Genomic DNA, 7436 nt, shown 5'->3' on the forward strand with positions numbered 1-7436 from the left:
ATAATTAACTTGAAACCATTAGCTGTCTGATATTCTGTGACAAGTTACATAATATCTAAAATATACCAATTAGCAAGTGAAAATATTTGCTAGTTACAAGGTACTTTAAAAATGTCTAACCAACCTGCTAAACAGAGTGATGGATGGCTAGGGAACACAACTTTGTTGGGTACAAATAAATGTCCTCAAAATGTCTACGACAGACCCTTCTGTTGCTGTAAATGTAATCTTTATCTAATTCCGCTACATGACCCCCCAATCTTCTCAGCCACACTTGAAACAAATCAATGTGCTGATTTGGGTTGGGGGAAAACGGTGCAGTGAGATACCTGGAAATACATAATGAAGTAAAGATATTAAACATCAAGCTTATCTAATTATAGTGATCCGGACTAATAGCTTATTTCTATGAGAAAAGTGCTAAAAACATTAAGTCACTGTTCAAACATCAACATTTTAGGGTTTAGTACCTACATCTCACGTTTGCAATTAAACAAAACTGTGGTGCTAGAGCTAACGCATCTTGTCAAAAAGGCATCCTTGCAATCACTGCATCCTTGAAATGATAACTTTCAAGGGCAATCTTCCGATTGAATCAATTGAGTATATGAGGCAGCAAGCAATACTTTCTGATATAAAACAGAACGAATTTACTTACCATCGCCTGCAACAGTTGAACAGCCAGGCACACAACATACTTTTTGAGACATTTTACAAATCTGAACTTCTAAACCACTAAACAAAATCAGATTGCAACAGAGTTCAGGGGGAATGCCAAGTTATCGTTTACACAAGAAACAGTAGTCCAAAAAACAAGCCAAAATAATAAACGTAGGGATCGTCGGAGTCCGAAAGCAAAGCAAAAGTCGTGAAATCTTTAATATCAAATAAAATTACTCCCAAAACTGTAGAATCACCGTAGAATTTCGTTATGAAATGAATTCAAATTTCAAACTTTTCTGACACTTGTCATTTTCTTGACCATAGATATGAAAATCTAGAATTTGAAGAACATTTAACTATTATTTTAAAAATAAAGCTTAATTTTAGCAAAATTTATAATAATTGAATATTTCTTTTTTCCAAATAAAAAGAAAGTATGTTTTTAATTTAATTTTTCACAATATTGGAACTTGAGTATTTTTTATTATGTTAACACTGTCATTAAAAATGATTTACATGTTAACACTGGAACATTATTTCTAAATCCAGCTCCTAGATGGCGCTATTAATCTAGTTTAGCAGCAGAGTTCTAAGATAGCATACCATGATCTAAATCTGTGCAAAAAATGAGAAATCTGAAACACCGAGAAAATTAAACTGTCAAAGCAGACATTGACAATGAAAATTCACTTATGACGGGCTCAAAAATGCAAAATATTCAGACCATTGGACTATTTACGGCTCTGAGTTCTAGTTCACGCTCTCATGGATGTTGCCAACTCGGATTTTGAAAAAGGCGTAGACCACATTAAAAAAAGACGTAGATTTAGTAAAAATTTCGGATGAAAAGTTCGTAGATCTACGTACTTTTTTTCTGGGTAAAATGAAGAGAGTAAGGTAGTGTTTTGTCATACAATTTATTCATTTTCATCAATTTCAGCCTCACGCAAATGAAACTCATACAATATATTTGTTAAATAATTCTTGCAAAGGTCGCTGTTTTTTTATATTTAATTTTTGTGAAAAGTAGGCCAGTTAGTGTTTTATTGAGAAGTCTGTTTCTTAAGTTTGTTTTCATTAAGTTGTTAGTCCGTTTGAATTTGAACTTTGAATCGAAACGCATAGTATCTCTATGATAGTACGACATAGTGCATACAAGGCTCTTTTGGCACTTGAATGACATTGACAGGGGGGTGTAGTTGTAGAACAAAGGCTGCCAGCAAATAAAATCTCCTCAATTTTACGGAATATTTTGAAAATGACAATGTCTAAAGTCGAGTAAGTTTTATTTAATTTTAACTGAATAAGAAATTAGGAAAGCCGTCCCTGTTTCCAAATAGAGAAAGAATAATAAAACCATTTATAGGCCATGGACTAGCTATATTTAGTTACCTGGTGCTAAATATAGCTATAAGATGCAGACACATTTATGCTGTACAGTATATTATTAGGATATATCATGATGTTATTTAAATGGAATGGCTCTAATATTAATTTAACAAAAACAGTGAATTTAAAATTTTTTTACTTAGCAACACTGCATTTAAGGTAACACCGTGATATTTCAAAAGATGGCGGCTTTATTTTCGCCACGCGCCAAAAGAGTCTTGTCGCCATCTTGTCGCATTGTATTTCTGACAGTGACACTAGTGACAATTTCTGCAAAGCGAACGTTCCATTTTACACAGTCACATGTATATTGTTGTAACTGTGTAAAATGGAACTTTTTTTAATAACCTTTTTCATGAATGAAAAGGAAATTCAAATTATGCCCATTCAGCCTCAAAAGGCTAAGTATTCGATTTCTTTGTACAATTTGATAAAAAATACGTAGATTCTGGGACTGAAGTTCGTAGGTTTGAAGGAAAGGCCTAAAGTTAGTAGATCTACGTAAAAAGACGTAGATGTGGCAACGCTAGTCATGGTGCACCAGACACTTACGGGAAACAACATAATATAGCAAGCATCGGTAAACACCACAGAGTATATTTCGTGTTTGGCTCGTAGCCAATCAGACGGGTGTTTGTGTAGGTAGCTTGCGGTGCTTGCCAACGCTTGGGACCGCTTGTCGTTCGATCCGATCATAGAATTACAGGTATGTTCTATCCACGGATCCGAATGGCTAATCCGCAAGTGTCTGGTAAACACCATGATGCTTCTAGAAATCTTCTAGACCTCAGAGCACTTTTGAGTACTTTTGTAATGTACCTAAGAGATAATATGACCAACACCACAGAAAAATAGAACATGACCACAACATGACACAAGACACAAGTTGACAATAATACATAGATTACATAGTAGTACAAGAGTAGAGCTCTTGCTTTTTGAAGACTTTGAAGCGTAGATAGAGTAATAAACGTGGATGCACGAACGTTTGCTTTCTCATTCGCACTAAAAAGAGAGCACAGATAAAGTTACTAATGTGATAAACAGAGACGCAGCTAACCTATTTTGTCCCTTATCGTGTAACTGTTTTTTTTCAAGAATACATAAAAGAAGTCGCAAAACAAACTAAGAATTCGTGGCGTAATTGTATTTCTCATTAGTTATTTACTTGTCTTCACATAAAAAACGTTTAATACGAATGTTGTTGATCGGTTAATACAAATATTGACTACTAAACAATGGTAATAATTGTCGTGTTATTCATCGTTACGTCGTGCTATCGCTATCTCATACGCGGTTACACAGTACTTAAATCTACCTATTATTCTATCTACGCTTTGAAGTTGACCAAAAGCCTTATGCCGTGCCCTTATTGGTGCCTTATTGTTTGTGGTAAATGGTGGATAAAAAAATATTTTGTGAATTTATAAAATTATTTTACATAAAAAGTGTAAATAATAATCAACATTATTACATATTGAAGACTGATATTACATTTCCTGAGTCCATATCAAGTACAGTATATTAGTACCCGTCCACCAGTATCATAGGTATAATTTGCTTGTATTTTGTTATCATTCCATTTATTTTGAGTACAAACCTTTATCTTACTTTAAAAGTGATATTTGTTTTAGATACATATAAGTTCTATAACTTGTCTCATGTTATGAGAATTGTTTGAGTGAACCCTCAATTGAAAGTGATAAAATGCAGAAGCATGTTTATGAATTGGTTACAATGCCATTACCATCAAAATTAAGGAGCAAAGTAGACTGTTGGATTTATCTAGCGACGAAGAATCAGACTTACAGCTAGAATAATCCCAAACAGAAAGAAGAAAATGACTAGGTATGTACAATATCGCTTTACCTAACTTTTTTCTTACATGTAGGTAGGTACTTAGTATTTATTATTACTATGTATTTATTAGGTGGGATAAAGCACTATTTGATAAAAAGAGTAAAGTTCAGTGTCATATTTTTTTCTGTATATTAATATACTTAATAATATTGTGAAAACTGCCCAATAGGTAGATATTTTGTATACAAGCATTGCTGAATTCTATAGTTATCAGTTTTTGAAGCAAGTAAACATGGTTATTATTATTATCTATCTATTATAGATATATATGTGTATAAAGAAGAAAGAGAAACTGACTGACTGACATTAACATACAGCTCAAACTGCTAGACCTATAAACTTGAGATTTTGCATGCAAGTCCTTCACCACCTCCATTAAAAAAAGATTGTAAGAAATTACAATGGTATTAGAATGGGTATCTTTCTCTACACGTCATATCCCTCATTGCTGAGGGTTGTGACCTTTTTCCATTAATAACAACGATAAGAGTTTTCTTAGGATAATAATATCAATTATCAGATGTTTGTGTTAATAGCCAGGACCAACAGCTAAACATGATTGCAGAGGCACATAGTAAATGAAAAAACCAAAACCTCACCTTTCTATTTACTATGTTGCTTAACAATCGTAATTAATTGATATGTGCTGTCACAACTAAGCCACAAGTTTCTTAAGCTAATAAAACTACCTAATTAAAAACACTTATAAAAATACATACTTCAATAACCACAAACACTAAAAATTAAAAATAATTTAATTTAAGTATTACAGAAAGTAATACAAGAGTTAGTGTAGTTCTATAATAATATTTTTCGGAACTGGTGCCAATTAGCTGCATGAACAGTGTACTCTTTATATTTTTTTGTGACTCAACATTGATGCCAATGTTGAGTCACAAAAAAAATATAATACAACATAGTACAGTCAAATTGAGAACCTTCTCCTTTTTTTGAAGTTGGTTTAAAACGAATAACAAATGAACTAAAACTATTTATATTTTAGGAAAGAACGCAACAGGAGTGCTGTCCCTAAAGCATCTGAACCTAACATAGGGCAGGAGGTACAATGTGCACTTTGCTGGGCTGTCCGCGGCACTTTGCTGCTGTGGCTGCTGATGCTAACCTGGATATGTGCTGCACTTTACGACCAAGTCACCACCATGAAGTTTGATATTGCCAAGGTAAGATACTAAGCATTTCAATTGAGAAGAACATCATCAGGAAAAAGAGAGGGAGCAGTTCTCCTCAGCCTTGTATTACAAATGAGGAAGCTAAAGGCTCTGAAAAACCGGCCAAGTGCGAGTCGGACTCGCGCACGAAGGGGTTCGTACCATTATCTATAAAAACGGCAAAAAAACACGTTTGTTGCATGGGAGCTGCCTTAAATATTTATTTTATTCTGTTTTTTTAGTATTTGTTGTTAAAGCTGCAACAGAAATACATCATCTGTGAAAATTTGACCTGTCTAACTATCACAGTTCATGAGGTACAGTCTGGTGACAGACGGGCAGACAGACGGACGGATTGTGGAGTCTTAGCAATAGGGTCCTATTTTACCCTTTGGGTACGGAACCCTAAAAAAACTTAAGTATCATGAACGTGAGGAAAATTACATTCCTGAAAATTCCCCATCCCCAATCTGCACTTGGCCAGTGTGGTAGACTATTACACCCATAGGTGATGATGATGATTATTGCTATTACAAAGTTGAAAGTATGACCTTTATTTGTGGCTTAAAAAAATTTAAATAAGGAATTATTTATTTCTTTTTTCAAAAAGTACAGCTTCAAAGGAAACTTTCCATTTAATGCAGGAAGGTCTTGTTGTGTCTGTAATGTATCACTAAATGGACAATTGTATTTGTTAGACTTTGAGAATTATACAACTAGACTTCATCTGCATGTTTTTGGCTTTTTAGGGTTCCATACCTCAAAAGGAAAAACGGAACCCTTATAGGATCACTTTGTTGTCTGTCTGTCGGTCTGTCAAGAAACCTACAGGGTACTTCCCGTATCATATGAAAGGGCTTTACTTGTACATTCTAAAACTGATTTTTATTTATTTTTAGGCATAATAGTTTTTGATTTATTCTGCAAAATGTCGAAAAAATACGATTGTAGTCCCCTCAGTGAGCGAGTCTGACTCGCACTTGGCCGGTTTTTTTTTAAATCCTGTGGAAACTCTTTTCCGAGATAAAAAGCACAATATGTCCAACTCGGATGCAAGCTTGGTTAAATGGATGGGCCACTTTTGCTTTTATAATATTAGTTGAAACAATTATTGACCACTACAGTATGATCAGTTAATCACCTTGGTCTTAAAGGTCTGTTTAAGATTTTCCTTTTTGGACTGTTATTATTTTCCTGTAGTCATGTATTGCTTGCGTGCCACCATTCAAAAGTACACAACTTTAAATACCTAACTCTTTAAATAATATTAGTATATGGCGGTAAAGTTAGGGTATGGCGGTAACACTGCATCTGCAGGGTTGCTTGTGTTACCGTGATCATTACCGTAAGTGATGCGCTAGCCCTTCATAAATATAGTACGGGACAGGTCGAGATGGAAATCGGGGTACGAGGAGGGGGGGACGCCTTCAAAAGTACACAACTTTAAATACCTAACTCTTTAAATAATATTAGTATATGGCGGTAAAGTTAGGGTATGGCGGTAACACTGCATCTGCAGGGTTGCTTGTGTTACCGTGATCATTACCGTAAGTGATGCGCTAGCCCTTCATAAATATAGTACGGGACAGGTCGAGATGGAAATCGGGGTACGAGGAGGGGGGGACGCCCCGCACACCCGCACGTCACCCGCGCTCGCCCGCATTGGGTTAGCGCGGGGGCTGTGTGGTTGTGCGGGGCTTTTCCTCCCCGATTGACATCTCGACCTGTCGCGGACTATACATTTCCTTTATTTATTGCATAATATTCTAAACAGCGCGCGATATAGGCTGGTCGCATATTATTACGATCTTTAGAAATTGTCTATCGGGAAACTTTTATTGCAATCAGTGCAAACATCAGAAGCATGCGGCCGATCCAATAGAATACTTACTGACAATCTGCACCATGTGAGTAGTACAAAATGTATGAGCAAAGCGACTTCTGGGACGCGTTAATTTTTTCCGACAGACAAGTTTTTCTAAGTTATAAAGAAGCGGATTTCCAGTACCGACAGATTGGTGTTGGTCGGTATCGCTCGGTGCGGGTAAATAGCCTTATATTCTCTTATGGTATTACGACTTACGAGCAGGTACCTACATGTCTCTATGAGTGAGAGCTCTTAAGATAATATGGGGCTAATATATTCACCGAAAACCTGGTTCTTTATGCTAGCACCCCAGTAGTACGCGACCGGCATTAGGCACGATTCCCACCTATCGACGGATGACGGGATAATGCTATCACGACATCTTTAAAAAATCGATCGTCTGAACACATCTCCTCTCCGCTCCGCTTAGATGGAACCAGGCCATATATACCGCCAGACAAAAGAGCTCTGCTGGTCGATTATAGTAA

General features: G+C 35.8%; 1 protein-coding gene and 1 long non-coding RNA gene across 2 annotated transcripts in view; both read left to right on the forward strand.

Annotated features, from left to right (window-relative positions):
- The window catches only part of Secp43 (tRNA Selenocysteine associated protein), a 414926-nt gene that overhangs the window by 341629 nt on the left and 65861 nt on the right, over positions 1-7436 (forward strand). The window lies entirely within an intron of this gene.
- LOC138403780 (uncharacterized) lies at positions 3427-5054 on the forward strand. The gene is made up of 3 exons (XR_011237942.1): positions 3427-3602; positions 3687-3900; positions 4916-5054. It is a non-coding gene; the product is annotated as an uncharacterized lncRNA (long non-coding RNA).

This window comes from Maniola hyperantus, chromosome 20 (genome assembly GCF_902806685.2).
Source record: "Maniola hyperantus chromosome 20, iAphHyp1.2, whole genome shotgun sequence".
NCBI classification, from domain to species: Eukaryota; Metazoa; Arthropoda; class Insecta; order Lepidoptera; family Nymphalidae; genus Maniola; species Maniola hyperantus.